Here is a 24,267-nt window from a genome sequence, read left to right on the forward strand (position 1 = left end):
TAAAATATTGTCACAAGCATGGAAATGTGACATCATCATTTGAATATAATAAAATGTTATAAGGCAAAGGGTTGTCAAAATACAGAAGAAGAGATATTCTGAAACAAAAGAAAAATCAAGATCATGCAGTAGTGATAACAATTTCGAACAGATACGCAAATGTCATAGGGGAAATGAACAGAACTATCTCCTGAAGCGGTGCTGACAAAAGACAGAGGTGTCTTCCAAAAATGCAAGGGACGTAGTTAATTAACTTACCACCTCCTCGAAATAAAAGTGAGAATCTCTTGGGAGAACCGAACCCCCTAAAAGACACATTTTAGAGCAGTTAATGAAATGCTTCATATTTCAGTAGCAGACTATTTTAACGGTGAGGTGACATAGGAATCCGAAGAATCTTCTGCTGTAACACTTCGTAGTTGACATTTTCCCAAACAGCCACCATGAGTCTGAGGTTCTCATGAAACTGATGTCTCCCAGCTACACGACTATCCACACTCATTGCACCAAAGAACATGAGCTCTGCTGGTTGCTCCATATTCCGGGCAGAGAACATCAGTTGGTTTTATGTGTCTTCAATCTAAAGGGCAGCAACTTCCCTCTTACATGTGTCACCCCGCGGAGCTGGCCCGTCAGGTTTCATCTGGAAAATAACCAGTTCATGGACTCCTTTGGAGGCTTTTCTGTTTTGGACAATGGTACCACATAAGTAATCTCAAACTCTTGGTTAGCGAGGAGAGCCAAATTTGGGATGAGAAATTGTTCTGGGCATTCCTTATTTTTGATCAAGCCTTTCTGAACTTCAGTTTCATGAGCAAAACTATCACACTTCCAAACATGAAACACTTCATTTACTCTGCCTCCAAATTTTGCACTCCTGAAACCAACCAATGCAGAGTCAGCTGTTCAAAGATGAATGATTTTTGTAACATTTTCTGGAAACTCATTTATCTTTTAAAAGTTTAAGGCCATAAGTATGAAACTCACAGAGTATTCCATCATATTGTCTTCCTCCCCCCACCCCACCATAGCAAAGGCGGACACATCTGAGGGTGAATGGCTATGTGGCCAGACCCATCAGGAGACTATCATGCTGGCAGCTTCAAGTGTTGAGAACGGCAGCCGGTCAGCGGTCTTTCAAGGGTCCCTCTCTTACGGTTTCCCTATTAGAAACTAGGACCTGACCAATTTTTTTAAATGTTGATATCTTTTAATATTTAAATGAGAATGATTGAAATAATTATTTGTGCCACCATGATTTTTATGAAACAAGCTTTACCAAACTAACCTTGTTTCTGTGCTTAGAAGCTATAAGGGAAGCTAATATTTTCCTGGGTTGAGATTTCAAGAAGTTACTGTCAGACTCTCGCTGTGGACAATGTGGGTAAACGTGGACTGAATGAGTTACATGAAGAAGAGTTTTCTTAACTAGTTGAATTACTGAACATAAGTGCTCTTGATAAACTCAATTCTGTCCATCTGAAAAGTAGTGCATGATGATGGAAGGGATCCTCTTCTTGCAAAAAACCCATATTTTTGGCACATTTTTATGACTCAAATGTACATATAGAAATCAGATACATGATATTTTGATGCAACTGCTTTGAAGATATTTTGACATTTGTGTAAAGCAATTTAAAGAAATTTTTCTAAAAAAAATAGAAATTTTTCTAAAGTGCCACTAATATAATTATAACCACACTGACTTCCTGCTGTTCATCTTCATCTTCCATTTCTGAGTGAATTTTAGAGGTGCAGTAAGGTCAAACCCAAGAATAGGATGAGGCTTTGAGATGTTCATGGTTCACATTTCTAGGAGATGAAAAAGCTATTTTTATATTTTGATGTGCCCATTTTGATATGACCAAATCACAGTCATCACATAAAAGTGGTTTTTCCGGACCTGATTCCCATACACTCATTTGTATCACAGATTTTGAAACTGCATAGCAATCAAAATAGGTCCCTTCAGCACACCAAGAGGAGCTTACTTGCCAGGTTGGCAGTAATTCACTGTGCTTCCAATATTGTGAAGACACAAACATAGAGGGATAGCTGGTGTGCTGGCTTTAGAGTCAATATTTGATAGATTACCACCAAGCCAGGTGGTTTCCTCTCACTTTTAAGAAATACAGGTAAAGACTGCACATTGTTTTTTGGTTGTATGCAATTGAAATAGACCTTAGGTAACCTGAGCAAGAAAGGACTTTATGGGAGGGATTCTGGGAAGTGCTTGCAATAATAGTAAAAAGAGGAGGGTGAACAGCAGGGTCTTGGAAAACCCCAGAATCAGAGCAGCTGCAGGGATGTCAGCGGAGAACCTGAACACTGCCTCTGTAGGGAAGGGCCATCATCGGAGTCAGTTCCAGCAACCACGTGTCCCTCAGCAACTCTGCCCAAGTCGCCAATTTGTCTGATGTGCCCCCCTCTGGGAAAGGGGCTGTTGGGGTCATGGCACTGTCGGCCCAGCCACATGCATGCAGGAGGGCAATTTCCCAAGGAAAATAAGAAGAGCACAATCACCAGAGCAAAGGGGCAGCCTTCTGGGAAATGAGAGAGAGAGAGAAGAGAAGGAAGAAAGGAAGGAAGGAAGGAAGGAAGGAAGGAAGGAAGGAAGGAAGGAAGGAAGGAGAAAGAAAGAAAGAAAGAAAGAAAGAAAGAAAGAAAGAAAGAAAGAAAGAAAGAAAGAAAGAAAGAAGAAATAAAGAAGGAAAAGAAAGAAAGAAAAAAAAAGAAAAGAAAGAAAGAAGGAAGGAAGGAAGGAGAAGAAAGAAAGAAAGAAAGAAAGAAAGAAGAAAACAGAAAAAAGGAAAGAAGAAAGAAGAGAAAAAAGAAAGAGAAAGAAAGAAAAAAGGAAGGAAGAAACAAAGAAAGAAGACAGAAAAGAAAGAAGAAAGAAAAAAGGAAAACAAAAAAGGAAAGAAAGAAGAAAGAAAGAAAGAAAAACAGAAAGAAAGAAACAACGAAGGAAAGAAGGAAAGAAGGAAGGAAGGAAGAAGAAAGAAGAAAGAAAGAAAGAAAAGAAAAAGAAAGAAAGAAAGAAAGAAAGAAAGAAAGAAAGAAAGAAAGAAAGAAAGAAAGAAATCCACCCAACCCAGATCCCCTGGGGACCCGACTTCAGGCAAACACTCCTCTTCATTCACAGGCTCGGCCTCGCCTGCTTCCTGCACCAGGGGCCTGGGGAGCTCCCCGGGAGCGTGGGGTCCCGCAGCAGGCAGCGCCCCTCAGTGCCTGGCCCGTCCGGGGCCTCCCGTGGCTCTGGGCCCGGGGACACCCCTGCCCTTGGGGGCTGTGGCTGCTCCCTCACCTCGCCTCCCCCCCCCCCAGCTATGCAAGCACTCCTGAGTGGGGGGCGCCTGGGGGCTCAGGGGTGGAGCACCTGCCCTCGGCCCAGGCCGTGACCCCGGGTCCCGGGATCGAGTCCTGCACCGGGTCCCCACAGGGAGCCTGCTTCTCCCTCAGCCTGGGTCTCTGCCTCTGTCTCTCTCTCATGAATAAATAAATAAAATCTTAAAAAAAAAAAATAGCTCCTGGATGAAGCTGTTGTCCCGGCAGCGTGGCAAGGGTTCCTGCCTTCCTTGCGGGGTCCTTGGCGGCCGAGCTGAGGCCCCAGGGATGGGAGGCACTCCTCGCCAGCCCTGCTTGCGGTGGGGCCCCAGGTGATGGAGGCCTTGGGGACTGTGATAAGCACCCCCCACCCCCGGGCTGTCATCTGCAGAGGGGACGGGCAGTGTCCGTGCAGTTCCAGGGGGCAGGGCCAGAGCGGGGTCAGGTCAGGGAGGCAGTGCTCCGTTCAGAGCTAGGAGCGGTGCCCCACCCCGGGGCTGTCCACACCAGAGGGGCCAAGCCGGGATCCATCTCCCGGGCACCGGCTGGACACCCACCACAGAGATCAGCGCTCCAGGCCCCCAAGCCCCCGCAGGAGCCGCGGGCTCCAATTAAGGACTTGGCAGTTTTCTTTTTCCTTTTTTTTTTTTTTTTTGAGATTTTATTTATTTATTCATGAAAGACATAGATAGACACAGAGAGAGGCAGAGACCCAGGCAGAGGGGAAGCAGGCTCCATGCAGGGACCCCGTCACAGGACTCGATCCCAGGACCCCGGGTCCCGGCCTGGGCTGAGCCCCCCGCATGCCCCCGTCTTGTTCTCCCCGCGGCTCCCATGCCCTTGTGCACCTCTGCGCGGTCCCCCTTCTGAAGCCCGGGTTGTGGGGCCGGAGTCTGGGAAGGGCTGCCCCCCACTTGGCCACCCCTGAGCCAACAGCCTTGGGGAGAGGACGGAGGAAGCCGTCCCCTCTGAGCCCTGCTGACCCCAATGCAGAAAGCAAACCCCTAACTTCTGATGCCCCCAGAGACCTGGGGGAAAAAGGCAGCGCTGCCCTTGCCTCCCAGGGGAACCCGGCCCAGCCCCGAGCCCGCGGCCCTCCGACGGCTGCAACAGGCCCGAAGCCAAACCCCATGGCCTTCTGACCCAGGGACGCCCCCCGACGCTCCACAATCCCACTGCTTCAAACAGTCCTGCTCCACAAGGGGGGAGCCCATGGGACTCAGTGTCCCCGTGGCTCCACTCGGGTTCCTGGGAAGCGGGGTCCACGCTGGCGGCGCACTTCGGCGGGAGCGAGCGCCCTTCGCCAGCACGACCCCTCGAGGAGGATCCCACCTTCCGTGCAGCTTCCCCGTGGCTTTTGCCCAGGGCTCCTCCCGTTGGCCTCCTGTCACCACCGACCCCCAGACCAGGCCGGGATCATGCTGAGAAGGGGAGGGCGCCTGACACCTGCCACGGTTTGGGGGCCCCAGGGAGCTGGACACCTGCCGACACGGACCCACCTGCAGGCGTGACTTGGAGGCTGTCCCCAGTAGGGGAGCTCTGAGGCCCTGTTCTCCAGGGCAGGGGGTGTCGCCGGTCACTGGGCGGGAAGCACAGGGCAGGAGCATGGGGCACCCTGGGGAGCACAGGGGGTTCCCTCGGGCTGGGCCCCCGGTGGGAGCAGGGAGCTACTCCCCTGCTGCAGGTTAGGGACCCAGCTCCTCCGCCCGCCCGGGCCTCTGCACGGCGGCTCACACTCTGCGGGCTGCATCCTCCCTCTGCCGCCCTCGGACCCCGGTGCCTTGGTGCCCCTCGCCCCCCCACCCGCTTCCAGAGTGCGGCGGCCACCTGGGGACCCTGCGGTCCAATAACGAGCCGAGCAGCTGCTCGGAGCCCCGGGGACTCGCAGCTGGGGGAGCGGAGTCCTGCCTGGGGTCGGGAGCACAGGGTGGGGGGGCGGCCAGATGCGGCCTAATTAGGGCCCCGCTCGGGAGGCCTCAGCAGATGGCAAGGCCCGGAGCCTCAGGAGCCAGCAGGCCTCCGTGGGGACCTGCGGTGGTTCCTCTCCGGCTGCCCCCGAGCCCTGGGGCAAGGGGGGGGCTCTGGTCTGGGGCCTGGCTTTCCCTGCCAGGAGGGGAGAGGCTCTGCTCCCCGGGCCGCACCCCGACCCTGCACCCCCTGCAGCCCGCCTCTGGGCCCTGCTGGTGCCGACTGAAGAGGACTTTCTGTGAACCGTGCACCAGAGGGGTTGGCCTGGGGACGCTCTCCCAGGTGTAGGCGACACCGTGATACCCGGAGGGCAGGACAGGTGGGGGGGGTGGCAAGGCCACCGCCTCCCGGGATGGGCCACCACCTGGCCACCTGGCCACGGGCCACCGCTGGCCGGACAGGGCCCAGCGTGTGTGGAGACAAAGGTCCTGAGGGCTCGGCCAGAGCGGGAGCGGGGCCCCGTCCCCCGAGGCCCTGTCATCAGAGAGAAGTGTGCCCCGGGCGTAGCGGGGCGGCTGGTGACGAGGGCCGCACACCTGGGAGTGCAGGAAGCAGAGCGCAGTGCCCCGGGGACACGTGGGCCTCGCGGTGGAGGGACAGACCCCGGGGGCTCCCGGAGGCCGAGGAGCCCCCCACCACCTGCCTCCGCGACCCTGGGCCCTGTTCACCGGCCCCCCAAGCACCACAGGGATTTGGAGTGTGACCCACACGTGTGCAGCCTGTGGTGGCCCCTGCGACGTGGTGGGGACGCGAAGTCACCCCGGCCCGGCGGCGCCCGGTCCCGCTGCAGCCCCGCAGCCACCGCCCTCTGCTCCCTGGGCGAAGCCCTGCGAAACACGGTCATACGGCTGAGAGAGCGGCGTCCAAATCCACGACTGGGACGGATCCCACTAACCCTCTTAGGGTGCCTTGGTGTGGGACCAAGCAGCGGGGGGGACGGGCCATGCGCACACGACATTTTCGGCCAGGGGAGGACCGGGTGGCAGCGGAGTGTCTGAGCCACCTCCGGGCCCCAGGGCTGCTGGGGGATGACACATCCTCCGCCGGTCGCGGCCGGTACCGTGGACATTAATGGCTCAGCTCCTCCAGCAGCCTCTGCTGAGGGAGGCTCCCTGGAAATCTGGGGCAACAGTGCCATCTAGCCGTCCCTGCTCCAAGGTCTTCAAAGCCAGGTTTCCCTGTCCCTGACCGGCCGGGGAAAAGGCCACCATTGTTTTAAGGTTGACCAAGCTGGGGAGATGCTCCCCAGGGACCCACCTCGGCTATCAATGAGCACGATCGGTTTGCAGCAGCTTGGAGTCGAGTTGGCTTTAGAAAAAGAGCTCAGGGGGCGCCTGGGGGGCTCAGCCGTCGAGCGGCTGCCTTCAGCCCAGGGCGTGACCCCGGGGTCCTGGGATCGAGTGCTGCATCGGGCTCCCAGCATGGACCTTGCTTCTCCCTCTGCCTTCTCCTTCTGCCTCTGCCTCTCTCTCATGAATAATAATTTTTTTTTTTTTAAGTAGCTCAGCTTTGCATTCTGGGGGGACAAGCCAGGTTTCAGTAGAATTGCATTAGCGTGGAGCAGTTCCGGACACACGATGGGGACAAGGCAGTGTCTTCAATAAACGGTGCTGGGGAGACCAGACGGCCACATGCAAAATAATGAGCCTGGACCACTTTCTCATCTGATGCCCCACACGAAAGTAAAGTCGAAATGAATAAAGAGCTTCCTGTGAGATGCAAAATTATAGAACATTTCACCCAGAAGACACTTCGGGGCTGAGCCTTTAAAAGGTAAGGAAACAGAGAAGGAGGGGGGCCCAGGGAGAAGACGACGCCGGGGGAGCTTGTGGTTGCTTCAGGCTCAAGAACCACAACAAATATCCCGCTCGCGGGATAGGAGCAACTCTTTCGCAAAGGCTACCGGAGCCGAAGATAAGAACGCGACACGGAGGAGAGCGCCCCGAGGAAGCAGATCCGCATCGCAGCGTTGGGACGGCGAGGCCCGTATTAAACACAAGGACAGATGTGGGCCTGTGTCTAGGACACAGGCAGACGCAGTGGACGCGTCGTTGATCAGCCCTCCAAAATGTCATCGAAACGGCTGGGACAGATAGTCGAGCTAGTCCCTAGACCGACGTCTCCGTAGCCTGGCCAGTCAGACGTCTCCCTCAACACGGGAACGTTGCAGATTTTAATTTGGGGAGTAGGGGTTTTCAGGTTTCGTTCCTCCAAAGGCCCTTCGGAGCTTTTTTATTTATTTTATTTTATTTTATTTTATTTTATTTTATTATTTTATTTTATTTTATTTTATTTTATTTTATTTATTTATTTATTCGTGATAGACACACACACACACACACACACACAGAGGCAGAGACCCAGGCAGAGGGAGAAGCAGGCTCCATGCCAGGCCCGACGCAGGATTCAATTCCAGGACTCCAGGGTCATGCCCTGGGCCAAAAGCAGGTGCTAAACTGCTGAGCCACCCAGGGATCCCCCCCTTCAGAACTTTGACTTCAAATGTGTCAGAGCCTCTTTCTATCCCGGGGTGAGGAACATCGTGGGGAGGCTCGGCTGCTCGGCTGCTCGGAGCTGGTAAGAAGCTTCTGGATGCGCATTTGAACTGCCCGAGGATGTGTCAAAAACAACAGACGCCCCGAACCCGAAACGATTAAATCAAAATCTCTAGTGGAAAGCCTAGGTTATGAGCAATGTTGAGGTCCCCGGAGCGACTCCAACATGCAGCCAAGATTGAGAATCCCCGGCCTCCAGCCCAAAGTTTCTTCTGGAGGTTGAGAAAACCAAGGCTCAGAAGGACACAGCGACTTGTCCAGCAACGCACACGCAAGTCATGGCAAAACCGGGACCCGTTCCCTCCTCCCCGTCCTTCCCGGTCTGCTGCAGCACACGTGTCATGCTCAGCTCTGCAGCGTGCTCGGCTTCGTGAGCCACCAGCTAGGCAGCCAGAGTGGTCGCCCCCTGCAGACACCGCCCTGAGACACAGCCATCTGGGAGCGGCCTCTAGGTATTGGCGGTGCTCTGAGCGCTGGGTAAAATCAGCATTTAGGAACCTGAAAAAAAGAGATGCTTTTACCATCTAACCAATATGGGGTGCTGCTACTTGGTGATATATTTTTCTACAACTACGGTCTTTAGATTTGCAGAAATAACCACAGAGTGGGTCAGGGGGGACCCCCAGGGACAAACTCCATTGATCACCTGATTGGTGGACCATCGTGGCACTTTGTGTCTCCAGTGTTCACTACTTTCCAAAAGTCTGGGTCCATCCTTCTCCTCACATGTGCGATCACCCTGATGAGCTCTTGAGAAGTTAGGAGGAAGGCTGACAATGTAAACTGTTGGCTTCGCAGCAGATTTCCTCAATGGGACTTCTCTGCCCTATCATTCAAGGGCCTCCGGGTCTAAGAACTAGCTCAAGTCCAGATATCGTCTTAGGGCCCACGACCTTCTACCAACCTTCACCGCACCCAGAGCTTTTCCATCCATGCAAATCAGGTAAGCCTTTAGTAGCCTGCCCATCTGTTTCAGTTTTCGAGGAATATCCGGATCACCTCGCCGATGCCATGTCCTGGTGGCCATGCTATTCTGATTTCTACTTTGGCTCTACTAACCCTTTCAGGAGCCACACCCACCCGCCTTGTCTTTGACAGTTAAATACCACCTCCTGCTCCCAGGTTCCATCACCCCCACTTAAGTCAGGGAGCCCGGGTGATGATAGCAGTCCCCACTGTCACTCCCGGTGCAGAAACAAGAGCCACCATGGAGCTTTCCACGGAGGTTGGGCCTCCCCCCCACAAATGCATCTTGCCCAAGCTTGGTGAAGGGAGTGTCCCCCGGGCCCTTCGGGGCGGACACAGTCAGGAGATGGGTGAGCTGGTGTCATATGATGAATCTGCCCCAGCACATTCCCATTTCCTGAAGGCTTCAGATCCCTTCTTCCTCCGTCTCACTGAGGACACCCAAAATAGGTCATCCTGCCCCATCCCACTTGTCCGAAATGTCTGGCCAGGACTCATTACCTTTTTTCTTCATGACAAATCAAAAACCCCAGTGATTCCAACATCCACATTTTGCTTCCAAACATCTCCCAAGCTGATTCTCAATTCTTAAAATAGAAAAAAAAAATCCTGTTAAACAAAGTGCCCCTGGTTTTACAGAAATAGCAGATCGTGAACCATGAAATGAACAACTGCGGCAACACCAGAAGTTTAGGAGAGAAAAATGACTCAGGAAATCTTAGCAGAAGATTCTCTAGGCGAGGTTTGCCGTGACCAGGAATTTACCAGCAGGGCATTGGCGTGAAGGTCCTAGGCTGAGCTTCCCTGGCCCACGTCCGAGGCTCACCCTCTTCCTTCAAGCAGAGATGCAAAAGTGGGGGTGAAGAACCTTGACCTGGTGAAGCCAAAATTGTTCCTCTACTGCTCCTTTAGCATCGGCCTGGAGGCGGTTGGTCTTTAGCATTCCCAAGGTGAAACCCCGAGGCTTTAAAGGGTGGTGGCCCTTAGCAACATGCATAGGGACTCGCATCAGGTTCCCAGCTACACCTGAGGATGACTTGATCTCCAAGCCCCTCTTTTTGGATTCTGATGTTGTGACTAACATAACGTAGGCTGTCAAAGAACCCGGTTCAGGATTCCTTTCGCACTGTGGGCACGTCTTGTCACTCCTCAGTGAAACCCGGACTTCGGCTTTCACTCTGAACAAAGCACAAAGGTCCTTCCAAAGGGCACAGGCCCTGGGAGACAGGATCCCCCTTTCCTTTCCGACTCCCTCCCTAGCTCACTGTGGTCCAGATACAGCGATTTCCCTGCCGTTCTTCAAACATGCTTAGGGCCCCCACTGGCCGTTCTCTCTGCTCTGCAGGCCCCTCCACTAGCTAGCCCTCTGACCTCCTTTAATCTTTGTGCAAATGTCACCCAAGAACGACCCCGACAACCCCATTTTCCACGGCATCCTCCATCTCCCTGTTCTGCCTTTTTTTTTAATTTTTTTTAACCACAGTACGTGTTGTTTTCTGACATACCATATACTTTATTTGGCATTGCCTGTCTCCCCCACAAGAATGAAAGCTCCATGAAGGCAGACGTGTTTTTCTCTTTCGCCACTGCTAAATCCCCGAGAGAAGCTTGGCACGTGGTAGGTGCTCAGGAAGTATTTTGATGGCAATTGAATGAGCCCGACGTGCTTGGCTCTGTGGTTAAGCCAATCACAGCTTCATAAATGGGATCCATGAAAGAGCTAGACGTGGCCGGTTTGCCTGCTTTTTCTTTCCACCAAAGTGGAACAATCTCCCAATTCAATTAGTTAGAAATCGCCTAAGCCTGATAAGGCAAACAGACACAACAATTAATATTTCTACAGAATTTCTTTTTTAAGTTCCTTAAAACATACATGGGTGGTTAAAGCAAAAGGTTTCCACTCTACCTGAGCTTGCCCTGTGCCTGTAGTTTAAAAAGTGAATCCTGTCCCACTAATAGTGATCTTCATCATTTTGTTTGGAGAAGGAGGTTTCAAGTAGAAGGGAAATCATAACTTCAATTTCTTTCACACTAGATTAATCACTTTACAAAACAGCAGGCTGTATGTAACCCCACAGATATGGAGGATGTGAGAGGAAATCCTCAAACACCTGAAATAAATAGCATCAGTTCACGACAAGAGGCCACTCTTGTCGGGCCTCATCTGAGTATTATTCCTTTTGGCCAAATGAAACTTCGGCCAATGGATTGCTTGGTTATTACAGTTTATTCTTGTGGGGTTTTTGTTGTCGTTTTTATGGGGGAAGGGGGCAGAGGGAGAGAGAGAGAAAGAGAATCCTAAGCAGACTCCACACCAAGTGCAGAGCCTGATGTGAGGCTTGATCTCACAACCCCAAGATCATGACCTGAGACAAAAATCGAGAGTCAGATGCTCAACTGACTGAGCCGTCCAGCTGGCCCCTATTATGATTCATTCTGAACCCCGGTAGCTGTCGTATATCCTAGAAATTGATCGCCAATAAGATACATTTAGGAGTTGGGGAACTCCTGGTAAAATATTCTTTTTTTTTTGATTTGTCACATACTAACCTAGCGTCTCATAGGCTTGTTGAATATGCCAAGTAGAACACTTGGAGATAATATTACAACATAAGTAGAGAGAGGGGCTCCGGGATGGCCTCCCAGATAACGTGTCCTTTGGACAAGCGCTGAACGAAGCGAGGAAGAAGCCGTGGAGATTTAGGAGGGGGAACATTCCAAGGAGAGAACATGCAAAGTCTCTCAGATGGAAATGAGTCTGACATAGCAGGACACAGAAGATTCTGCTTTCGGCCTTTCTCCTTCCTCTCCTTGGGGAGAATCCCAACCCTTCATCCCGCCCCAGGGGACAGCCTCCCCTTCTCCGGTAGATCCAAGGCCTTCCCAGCCCTTAGTTTGAATCAGACATCTCGGAGTAACTGTGCCCTGGAACTTCTGTTGCCAGAGGCCCTAAGACTAGTTCTCCCAGGTAAACAAAACCCCTTTGTCCACCCAAGGACAGGAAGCTACAGATTCTTGGCCTTTCCACACGGGTTTTCCATTGCTGACAAACCCCATAATCAAGGAGAAGGGTTGGCAAGACTCCACCTTTCCCTGAGCAGTGCCCCCTCCCACCCCACTCCACATTCCCACAACGGAGCTCAAAACATGAGAAGTAAGACAGAGCTGAGCGGCATGAAGGGCAGGCGGACGGTGTGCTCATCCTGCCCCATTTCTCACAGGCCGGATATATGTCATCATCGTGGGTGAGCTGGATTCCCCACTTCCACCCAGACCCTCCAGCAAGGGGAGTCAGCAGTGAGGAAGAGGAGGAGGGAGCCACCCCCACCAGAGCCAGGCTGGGGTTACAGTTAGGGACACGCAGTCCGGATCAGACCCTGCTCCTGGAGGGAAATCACAACATGTAGAGGAAGAAAACACCCTGGCCATGGGTTCAAAGCTCCTCCAACCTGAGTGAATGGGGCCGCAAACAGTGTGCAGGCTGCAGGCTTTGCTAAGATGGGTCCCGGTTATAGAGGTATTAATGTTCCCACTCTTGTTTTCCATTTGTCTCAGCCTCATTTCCAGCAGTTCCCATTTCCAAGCTCAGAGGCAAGATGGGCCATTCATTTGAACAGAAATGTACACAGAATGAATTGCAAGGATTATAGAAAGACATGGGGAGCCAAGGTATCGTTGACCGTCTACTGCCTGCTTGCAACCATAGTTTTCTGCTGTGAAGTCCTTATGGTAGGTGCCTTCTGCACGTCACCCCATTGAACTACCCACTCAAAAATGTGAGATAGGTCCCCATGTTGCAGATGTCCCCCTTCTGAGTTGCAGATATCCCCTTTCTGAGGCTCAGAAAGGTAGAGATACCTGCCTAAGCTCACGCAGCTAGAAAAGAACCAGAGTGAGACAGAAATGTCCATGGTTCTAGAGTCCAAGGACACTGCTCCTCCTACAACTCCATGCAAAGACACTTGGAAGAGAAATAACTTTATGCTGAATACTTGTGAATACATTAATTTTTCTAACTCACCTTCACAGAATGAGAAAACAGGGCATCAGGATTCCATTAAGTTGCTGGTAGGAGGAGTGAGAGTAGAGGGGTAAGGCATAGAAAAGATGCAAAGCCAGAAGAGAGCATTGCTGACTTCGTGTTTGTTTGCTGCGTGGCTCGAGCTAGCCTTTCTTCCCAGGGGTAAAGGGAGAGAAGCCGGCAGTAGTCATCACCTGCCTGCAGTCCAGCTTCCCACCCTGCCTGGCAACAGGCTCCTCAGATACATGAACGAAGCAGCCAGCTGCCCAAGCGATGTGGAAGGGAGGGACCCAAGAGGCCTGTCACTGAAAATCTCCCTACCCCCCTTGGCCTGACATTTCCCTTCATCTCGCAAATACAAATATAGAGGCATGGAGGGTGAACAAAACTGGCAAAGAAGACATCACCAGTCACACAGAATCAGGGTGAGAAAGAAATGAGCAGCTCACCCACAGCTTGCATGTTCATTCATTCATTCTTTCATTCATTTATTCAGATTTATTACAACAGCAAAGCTCTTGCCCTTGTGGAACTGATGTTAAAGTGAAGAATGTAGACCAGATGTCTGGTCAATAGATGAATGGATAGAGAAGATGTGGGGTACACACACACACTGGCATTTTACTCAGCCACCAGAAGGAATAAAATCTTGCCATTTGCAATGACATGGATGGAACTAAAGGGTATTATGCTAAGCAAGACAAGTCAGTAAAAGAAAGACAAATACCATATGATTTCACTTACATGGGAAATTTAAGAAACAAACAGATGAACAAAGGGGAAGGGAAAGAAAAATAAAATAAAAACAAAGAGGAAGGCAAACCATAAGAGACTCTGAACTCTAGGAAACAGAGGGTTGCTGGAGGGGAGGTGGGTGGGAGGGATGGAGTAACAGGGTGATGGGCATTAAGGAGGGCACTTAATGTAATGATCACTGGATGTTATAAGCAACTGATGAATCACTAAATTCTACCCCTGAAACTAATCATATATGTTAACTAAATTGAATTTAAATAAAAAACTCCTTAAAAAGGAAGGTAGACCATAAATGAATAAATATTCAATACTGTATTGGTATAAAGAGGTAGAGAAGAAGTTGGGAGCGGGCCTCCCCGGGATGCCTTCGAGCAGAGACCTGAGTGAAGTGATACGTACATACGAGGTTACTGCAGGGACAAGGAACATAGGTGATGTGTGCAACAAGCTGGAATGGGGGCCAGAACACCTGGATGGGAGCAAATGAGGAGATGGCAGGGTGGAAATGGTGAGAGGGAACTCGTGCTCTGTTTTTTATTTTTTTTTATTTTTAAGATCTTATTTATTTATTCATGATAGACATAGAGAGAGAGAGAGAGAGGCAGAGACACGGGCAGAGGGAGAAGCAGACTCTATGCTGGGAGCCCGATGCAGGACTCGATCCCAGGTCTCCGGGATTGCACCCTGGGCCAAAGGCAGGCGCTAAACTGCTGAGCCACCCAGGGATCCCCTCTATTTAATAAAAAGAAAAAAGAATTATTTTTATTTTAGAGCAAGTGGGGTTGGGGGGAGAGGTAGAGGAAGAGAGAGAATCTCAAGCAGATTCTCTGCCGAGTGTGGAGCCCAACACAGGGCTCGAGCCCATGACCCTGAGATCAGACCTAAGCTGAAACCAAGAGTCAGATACCTAACCAACTGTGCCACTCAGGCACCCCAAGAATGTAGAAAAGTTTTTAACATATGCTAGAAGTAACATTTACATTTTTTTTTCTATGGAGCATGACATGGGCCATCTATTGCAGTAAATATCCATTATCTCTTTGTCTCTTGGGTCCTTAGGCCTTTCAAATGCTCTTCTATGTATGCCTCGAATTATTAGAGGTAACCTGTGCATGACTTCACTACCTAAATGTTTTCACTTTAGATTGTCTTAAACAGGTAACCGGAAAACTTAGAACTTTTACAAAGTCAGGTTTATATAATCATAATGTTGCATTTCTATTGCTATTATAATGCAGAATTCTTTTATGATAGATATGCCTCTAGAATAGGGGTCTTTCACTGGGGTGAATGTTTTCCCTAACATTCTCTGATGTTCTTTGCACAAGGATGCACTTAAGTGGGCTTGGGTCACATCTCATCATCAGATCAAAGCAGTTGGCATGGCTGGAAGAAGTACCATCTGTGTGTATTCCTATGTACAGGAATAATCGTGCTCTATCATAAAGCCTTCTGTGAGAAGAATAGCACTTTGGATTTATCTTAATAGTGATGTAAAGCTGGAGAGCTGAAAAGAAAGGAACATCATTATCTCCTTTATGTTAAAAAAAACATAATTCCTTACTCTTTGCTACCATGTAGAGAAGCAGCTGCAACCTGGAGAGCCGGAGAGGTGGAAGGTGTGGATGGCATGAGCTGGAGCAAGGAGGGCAGGAGTGAGAAGTGTGGGGAAGTCTTGGGGCCAGGAAGTGTTGCCAAGGTGAGGGAAAGGGGTCTGCTGATGCCTTGTATACAGAACATATGAGAAAGATGTGATTCAAGGGTGAGAGCCTAGTTTTCATCCAGAGCGTGTTCTCAAATCATGACACCACTGACCAAATCTTACACATGTCAGAGTTTGTGTCAAATTTAGCCTTGTATCTCCAGCCCCCAGAACAGTAGATCTCAAATAGAAGGGGCTTAATAAATCTATATGATCAGATGGAGGAGGTGATTAACACATGCACATTTGCACAAATGCCAACATTCAACTACCCTCCTTCCCTTAGGCTTTGGCTATGGTTTTCCAATGATTTTAGCTTGTTTTCAGGCAAAACCCTGATTACATACCAATAGGTAAAATCAGATAAATTGCCAAATTTTCTTAACGGACATTTATAATTTGAGTTCAACTATGAGATCTACTTAGGATAAAGGCGATCAAGGAGGCCAAATGGTTCTGATAAATACAGACATTTGAAATCAGACATTAGGGGTGACAACTGCAAGTTTTTATCTGCTCTACCGTCCGTTTTGTTTGGTTGCACCTTATGAAGAAATGCTTACAACTGGCAAATACTTTCAATGTGTTGTGTGCCAGTTAGCAATGCCTTTGGCTGCATGTAAGGAAAGAGTTAAATGCCAGAGGCTTACCCATCAGGATATTTATTGTTGATTAAGAAAAGCTAGGAATATAGAGGAGTGTAGTGGTTAGATATAGTGGCTTATAAGACCCCAAGTACCCCAAAGGTGGGCAACGCAGAACTAGTTCAATGGTTCAACAGTGTTATAAGGACCCAAATCTTTCCCTTCTTCCATTCTGCTAGCCCCAGGCTCACCTTTCACCTTCAGGAGGCCACTTCATAGTCATAAGCCATCAAAACAACACCAAAAAACTGGAACAGAGGGTAGTCAGGACAGAAAGAGACCTCTTTGTGACCCTCTCCCTCTGCCAGGGAAACATCTTTTCCAGATGCCACCAACAGAGTTCTCTCGCATCCAACTGGCCAGATCTGGGCCGCATGCCCAGTCTTAGACTGTCACTAAGTTACAGAAATTTCTGCCTAATAGCTAAACAAGACCAAGGAGTAATTTCAAGAAACCTTTCAATAACCAATCTGGAAGCTTGAAAGACAAGTGGCAGAAATATTTTGCATAAAGTGGAATAAATAATCATACAAATGTAAAACTGAACCATCTCCTGCTATTCTCGGTAACAAAAGGCAAATTTGATCAGATCTAGTCTGAAGATTTCTGAGTGTGGAAATAAAATGACACAAAGAAAAACGTGAAATATTACAATTTCCTATTTATCAGTGTCCCATCCACTGTGGCCTCTGCTCCCCAGAATCTCTCTCCTCTCCCATAAATACTCTTGAGGAACTTCATCCCCCCTGACTCCTCTCTGCCATCTCTCCTCATCTCTAGTCCCTGTGATCACCAGCCCAATCTCTTGACTTCTCCATTTGTACTTCTTCCCATTACACTGGTGAGCGCAGTCATGCAGACAAACGATTTCCCTAAAATTGAAGAAAGGAAAACATCATAGTGCCCACACTTTAGCAATTTCACCTCTGTCACATAATGATATTGAATAACAATTCTCATTTCCTCTCATATATAATAGAATCAGATCAGAAGTGCCTCAAATTTACAATAAGGGCAAGAAAGTTACTTATCATTCAACATTACAAATTTGCAGCATAAGTTGACTTGTTATTCCACTAATGACTCAGCGACATGACATGACAGGTTCTGAGCATCTACTTCAGAATGATCCATGTATACTTTAGGGCAGAACTCTTTTGTACCATTTTCCATGATTAGTTAGATGCAGGCCTGAATTTTTTGTAAAACCAATAGTATTTTTTTTCAAGTTAAAACATATGCTCAAAGATGGTAGGAAAAGCTTTCTTCTGAAAGCTACACTCCCTACACACACACACACACACACACACACACACACACACACTAAACCTAACAATGCAAAAATCTCTAATGTTAAATTGAAAATAGGAAAAATTTGGTGTGGGTCTTTTTCCTTAGTCTATAGTTTGTATTTTTATTTTTTAATAGTCTACACTTTTTAGTTTAAATTTAATTAGTTAACATGTAATGTATTATTGGTTTCAGAGGTAGAGGTCAGTGACTCATCCATCTTATAGAACACCCAGTGCTCACTCCATCATGTGCCTTCCTAAATGCCCATCACCCAGTTACCCAATCCCCTCACCCCTTGCTCTCTAGCAACCCTCAGTTTGTTTCCTATGATTAAAAGTCTCTTACAGAATGGGAGAAGATATTTGCAAATGACACATCAGATCAAGGGCTAGTATCCAAGATCTATAAAGAACTTATCAAACTCAACAGCAAAGAAACAAACAATCCAATCATGAAATGGGCAAAAGGAATGAACGGAAATCTCAGAGGAAGACCTAGACGTGGCCAACAAGCACATGAGAAAATGCCCCGCATCACTGGCCATAAGGGAAATACAAATCAAAACCACAATGAGATCCCACCTCACCCCAGTGAGAATGGGGAAAATTAACAAGGCGGGAGACCACAAATTTTGGAGAGGATGCGGAGAAAGGGGAACCCTCTTACACTGTTGGTGGGAATGGGAACTGGTGCAGCCACTCTGGAAAACTGTGTGGAGGTTCCTCAAGGAGTTAAAAATAGAGCTACCCTACGACACAGCAATTGCACTGCTGGGGATTTACTCCAAAGATACAGATGCAGTGAAATGCCAGGACACCTGCACCCCGATGTTTATAGCAGCAATGTCCACAACAGCCAAACTGTGGAAGGAGCCTCGGTGTCCATCGACAGATGATGGATAAAGAAGATGTGGTCTATGTACACAATGGAACTTTACTCAGCCATTAGAAACGACAAGTACCCACCATTTGCTTTGACGTGGATGGAACTGGAGGGTATTATGCCGAGTGAAGTAAGTCCATCGGAGAAGGACAATCATCTTGGTTCCAAATGGTTTCACTCATTTGGGGAAAATAAAAAAATAGTGAAAGGGATCATAGGGGAAAGAAGAGAAAATGAGTGGGAAATATCAGTGAGGGAGACAGAACATGAGAGACTCCTAACTCTGGGAAATGAACAAGGGGTCATGGAAGGGGAGGTGGGCAGGGGGTTAGGGTGACTGGGTGATGGGCACTGAGGGGGGTCCTTGACGGGATGAGCACTGGGTGTTATACTATATGTTGGCTAGTCGAACTCCAATAAAAATATACCAAAAAACCCATAAAAAAATAAAATAAAAGTCTCTCATGGTTTGTCTCCCTCTCTGATTTTGTCTTGTTTTATTTTTTCCTCTCTTCCCCTATGATCTTCTATTTTTGTTTCTTAAATTCCACATATGAATGAGATCATATAATTGTATTACTCTGATTGGCTTATTTTGCTTAATGAGCTACATTTCTTTTTTTAAAAAAACAATTCAATTCTTCCCATGGTAGGTAAACATAAGTTGTGAGAAAATAGTTTTTCACATTATTTTTACAGAGATTCTTACAAACATATAAATGCATTAATGAAGAGAAGTGTCATGTTAACATGTTAGAAAGAAAGACAGGGCCCCCAATAAATTCCTGACCCCACCTGTGTACAATAGTTAGAAGGAACCCAAGCAATTCAGTCTATGAATTCCATGCAACCATCCCCTCTATGACAGGTATTTATTTGACCTCTTCCTGTTGAAGGTATTTTAAAAATGTAAAAATTCAGCAAAAAAGGACACGAGTTACCATCTAGCATACTAGATGAAGTTTATCTCCCATTGTAAAGAGGTCCATAAATGCATTGGTATTATCTAAGGATAAGAACAAATAAATAAATACTCACTACATGATTTCAATACTTATTTCACAGGTACAGTAATTAAAACAGTAAATTATAAACATAAAAGTAAGTAATGAGATCAGTGAATAAAAAGTCCTTAATAGATGTTCACTACATATACGGCTGATTGATTTTCAATGATTTTCAACAGACAATGGCAAAGTAATTAAATAGAGAAAGAAAAGTTTTGACTTATTTTGTTGTTCAATAAATTGAGCTGGAACTTATAAACCATAATGAAAACAGAAGAACCTTGATCCCCACCTCATACTCTATGTGAAAATTAATTTGATATAGATCAAACACACAAACATAAAAGAAAAACAAAGTTTTTAAAAGGAAACTATCTTTATGACCTGGGGATAAACAAATATTTATAGACAGTACACATATTTCAAGAAAAATTTGTGCAAAAATGTTGACTGCAATTTAATTCATAAATAACTCCAAACTGGGAAAAACCCAGGAAACTATCTAAAACCAAGGAAATAGAAAAGGAAATAGTAGTATGTTAATAAAATAAAAATTAACTACTGGTACATTAAAAAATTTTAATGAATATCAAAAACATAATATTAAGTAAAGAAGCCAAACACAAGAATATATAAACTACCTTGTTCTATTTATAACAGGTTCAAAGATAAGCACAACTAACCTAATGTGCTATAATTAAGAATAGTTGCTCCCTCTGGGAATAGGACATGAGCTATTAACTGGAAAAAGCACAAGAAACTTGAAGTAGTGATGGAAATCTTCTGTTTATAGGGCTATAATTACCTTAATGTATATGTGCATCAAAATTTATTGAACTGTATGCTTAATATCTATGCATGTTTTGTTTGTAAATTATTCCTCAATAAAAACAATATATAAATGCTTGAATACATGCATTCTAGGGTTTCTATACATGCATTCTAGGGTTTCTATTCTATATTCTAGGGTTTCTGCAATTGTGATGTGTCTTTTAATTATGGACCATAGAAATTTTCCAACCATCTGGCATTAAATTCTTTTCTTTTTAAGATTTTATTTATTTATTCATGAGAGACGGAGAGAGAGAGAGGCAGAGACACAGGCAGAGGGAGAAGCAGACTCCATGCAGGGAGCCCGACGTGGGACCTGATCCCCGGACTCCAGGATCACACCCTGGGCCAAAGGCAGGCGCTAAACTACTGAGCAATCCAGGGATCCCCTGGCATTAAATTCTTTAACATGACTTTAATATTGGGGCACCTGGGTGGCTTACTTGGTTAAGCATCTGACTCTTGATTATTTCAGGTCAGATCGTGATCTCAGGGTCATGAGATCAAGCCCTGACTTGGACTTCATGCTGAGTGTGGAGCCTTCTTAACATTCCCTCCTCCCTCTGCCCTTCTCTGCTCACACTCTATCACTCTAAAAATATAAATAAATAAATAAATAAATAAATAAATAAATAAATAAATAATAACTTTGATATTTATTTAGTAAACTTTTCTACTGAAGTGCAAAATATATGCAAAGATCCTAAGTATACAGTTTCATAATTTTTCATAAAATAAATACTGCCGTATAACTGCGTCTAAGATCAGGATGTAAAATATTACCAACACCGTGGAAGTTTCCCACTGCCTCCTTATTGCTGTAGTGTTCCTGTGTATGAATACACCACAACTGATTCTGTTACCAATTTCTGGGTATTGTAAATAAAGCTGCCAAGAACATCCTTATACATTTTTGGTGCAAATATGTATATATTTATGGACCATAAGGTAGGCATATGTTTCTGCTTTCCCACGTATTGCCAAAATGACTGTGCTAATTTACATTCCCACCAGTAGTGTGTAAGAATTCCAGTTGTTCTACGTCATTACCAGAACTTGCTATTGCCAGATTTGTTTGTGGTTTTTGTTTGTTTGGTTGGTTTTTACTGTGTGAAAACTGAAAAGTTAACTGATCCCCATGATCACAGAGTTGGTTTAAGAAAAAGAGCCTGGGCCAGGATTGGAATCCGCTGCTCCCCCAGGACAGGTCATTATGACCATAATAGAGAAATTGGCCAAACATACCCATCTTTCATCGTCTATGTATCCCATCAAGCCTAGTACTGACAGAGTGGGTGGGTGGTGCATGGACGTCTTGGTCTTCTCCCAACCCCGTACTACATACTACATTCTCTTTTCTCAAACAGCTAGTGTAAGATACTCTGGAAAAGAATGTTCATTGTCCAGATTTTGTGTTTCAATCGATTATTCTTCCCCTGAATTTATAAATTTACAAAAGGGCATTGTTCACCCCTCTACCATCCAAAAGAGAGACGTCAAGGATATGAAATCCTCTTTAATGAGAGACTGAAGAAATATTTTAGAGGTGACAGTCTTTTGGGGGCTCATAAACCAGGTTCTTGGTTAGATCTAAAGATTCAAATGTCCAGCAACCCAGTAGAAACTACCTTGCATTGAAAGAACATCTCCATTTAGAGCTGAGACTTTCTTTCAACTACATCACTCATGATAAGGATAAAGACTTCCCAGTCCATTGACTATCGAAGATAAGCATGTAAGTGGCCTAATTATGCCTGAACTGGCAAATCAACCTTACAAGAAAGCTAATGCTTTTTCAACCCAGCAACAATCCAACTGTTCCTCTGTCTCTCATAATGATTGGATTAACAAGGCAGGAAACACCTTTAAAATCAAGTTCCTGTACATCTTGATTCATGGTAACGACCTCCAGTAGAAACCCTTTTCCCAACCAAGGGAAGAAAAGTCCCAGCAACTTGAACAGCTGGCAAAATAGAACATATTTTTCAGATGCATGATAAAAAAAAAATGCTATCCAAAGACTTATTTTCAATGGAGGATGATTATCTCCACAAGGCTCCACGCTGCAAGAAAGTCTAGAAAAATGAGCAAGGAGATTCTATTGGGAGCTTGTCTATCACCAACCAGGGTCCCCTGCTGGTAGGTAGGACCTCCCCGACCCAGGGAGCCCCGGGAGCGGGCCACTTGGCAGAGTGCGGGAGGCGGGCCATGTCAAGGTTAGACACGCTACGTCAGCCCGTTCTTGTCCGGCAGAGTGAGGGAAGGCAATCATGGTCTCAGTATGAAAGGAAGGATAAACAGAGGCATCAAGAAAGTACTTTTAAAGGTTAAGGTTACTAAAAAACTAGTAGATATTATAGAACTTAGAGAAGATTGTGAAAGCATTGGGTTTCCTGTGTCTGCACCTTTCTTTCTCTTTAATATAAACTCTGGGAAGAATCATTTTAAAAGTGAAGCATTCTTCCGGTGTATAAATAGTTTTTCTCTCATTTTTAATTATTCATATGTTCAGATTTTCATGTGGTGACTTTGACATTAGGTAGTAGTTCAGAAAATGGAGGGGGGAATCATTCTATGGGAGCAAGGGAGCCAAGAAAGTCAAGGAAACTTGCATCAATAATTTGGAAGCACTTTCTTTGATAATTCTCTTTTCAGTGGGTCGTAGACAATATTCTCTCCACTGAGAGGAGTAGAGAGTTCCTGTTGGAAAACAGTGAAATACAGAGTGGCTTCCCCAAAAATGTAGATCTTCACTGGGCCCCTAAGGGTACTGGTTTTAAAGGACATTCCAACCCTTCTCCTAAAATAATTAGGGCACTCTTTTATGATGGCCTTCATAAAGCTGAAAGAAGTTTGGTGAACACTAATGCCATGAGATGCTCCTCCACAAAACAAAACAAAACAATCATTTTCAAGTTAATTTGAGGAAAGCTTCATTTTAATTCCCTTGTTAGAGGATCAAAAGCACATCTCCATAGTAAAAACTAGCCGTAATTTTTTTTTTAATTTTAAAAAAAGCTGTTAACATTGTTTCATGCACCATTTGCCACTTAGCCATGGAAGCCTTTTTTCTGGTAATACCTTACAACCCTTCAAGTGTAACACTCTTTGGAAAATGTTGTTCTAGTTAGGAAAATGTTGAAATTCTCCTAAACTTCCTCATTTACTTGATGGGGAAACAAGCATACTCCCTTGGGCGCAGGCGTAAGAAGGGAGTTTTTCTAGTTGATCTATCAATTAGGACAAGGGACCTGATCTAACTTTCAGCCAGGGTCTCTCTTCTCTAGGGATCCTGAGGACCACGCTCATTAACAAAGCCTGCCTGGCCTTTTGTCATTCGTTAATGGTATCATGGAAGAAAATAGGGCAATGTTTCCTCCTCTGGGATGGGTACAAAGCTAATTTGCTGATTTATCTTCCAACATGGTGCATCTCCTCTGACCCCATTCCAGTGTCATCACAGGTCAAGTCGGTAAATGGGAAAGAATGAGAGCTGTCTGGCTGTCCTAGCCTTCAGTGTCACAGGAGGTAAATTCTGGAAGTTGATACCTAACCAATCAAGATTGAGAGCCAATCAAGGTACACAAAGGTCTGGAAGAGAGAACAGGTCCTTGACTGTCTGGCGTGCTTGAAGGAAGCCCTAATGACTCCACAGTCCCACCCCAATTAACCTGGCAAAGCATCATACGTCATCAGATAGTATCCAAGTCACAGGTTTGCAAAACCAGAAGGACGTATCCTAGATAAGAAGTTGTGTTCAACTAAAATTAAATTGAAGGACTAAGTAGGACTAAGTCTTTTTTCTTTTTTTTTTTTTAAGATTTTATTTATTCATTCATGGGAGACACAGAGAGAGACAGAGAGAGAGAGAGAGAGAGAGAGAGGCAGAGACACAGCCAGAGAGAGAAGCAGGCTCCATGCAGGGAGCCTGACGTGGGACTTGATCCCTGGTCTCCAGGATCAGGCCCTGGGCTGAAGGCAGCGCTAAACCGCTGAGCCACCCGGGCTGCCCAGTTTGTTTGTTTTTTTTTTTTTTCTTAAGCCTAAACTAAATTAAACATAATACCTTTGCAAAATTTATGTTGTTACTTTAAATCCAAAGTAAAAGGAATTTTCTGGATTTTTAGTATGCGAGATAAAAAAAGGGGATTCTTATGACCCTACAGTCCTGTTCCATCATTTCGAAAATAAAGAAGACTCAGATAAGATGATCACAGAGCTACTTAGGAAGGCATGACATAGCTAATGGACCTATAGCCTGGAATTCTTTTTCCCTGTAAACACTGCCTCTTGAGAGTCATTGAGAGTGAAAATA

At 46.4% G+C, this 24,267-nt stretch overlaps 1 pseudogene; it reads right to left on the reverse strand.

Annotated features, from left to right (window-relative positions):
• Nucleotides 1-82: 82 nt before the first annotated feature.
• Nucleotides 83-1,801, reverse strand: LOC129514500 (protein NipSnap homolog 3A-like; annotated as a pseudogene).
• Between the last annotated feature and the right edge of the window lie 22,466 nt (nucleotides 1,802-24,267).

This window comes from Nyctereutes procyonoides, unplaced genomic scaffold (genome assembly GCF_905146905.1).
Source record: "Nyctereutes procyonoides isolate TBG_1078 unplaced genomic scaffold, NYPRO_anot_genome, whole genome shotgun sequence".
Classification (NCBI taxonomy): Eukaryota; Metazoa; Chordata; class Mammalia; order Carnivora; family Canidae; genus Nyctereutes; species Nyctereutes procyonoides.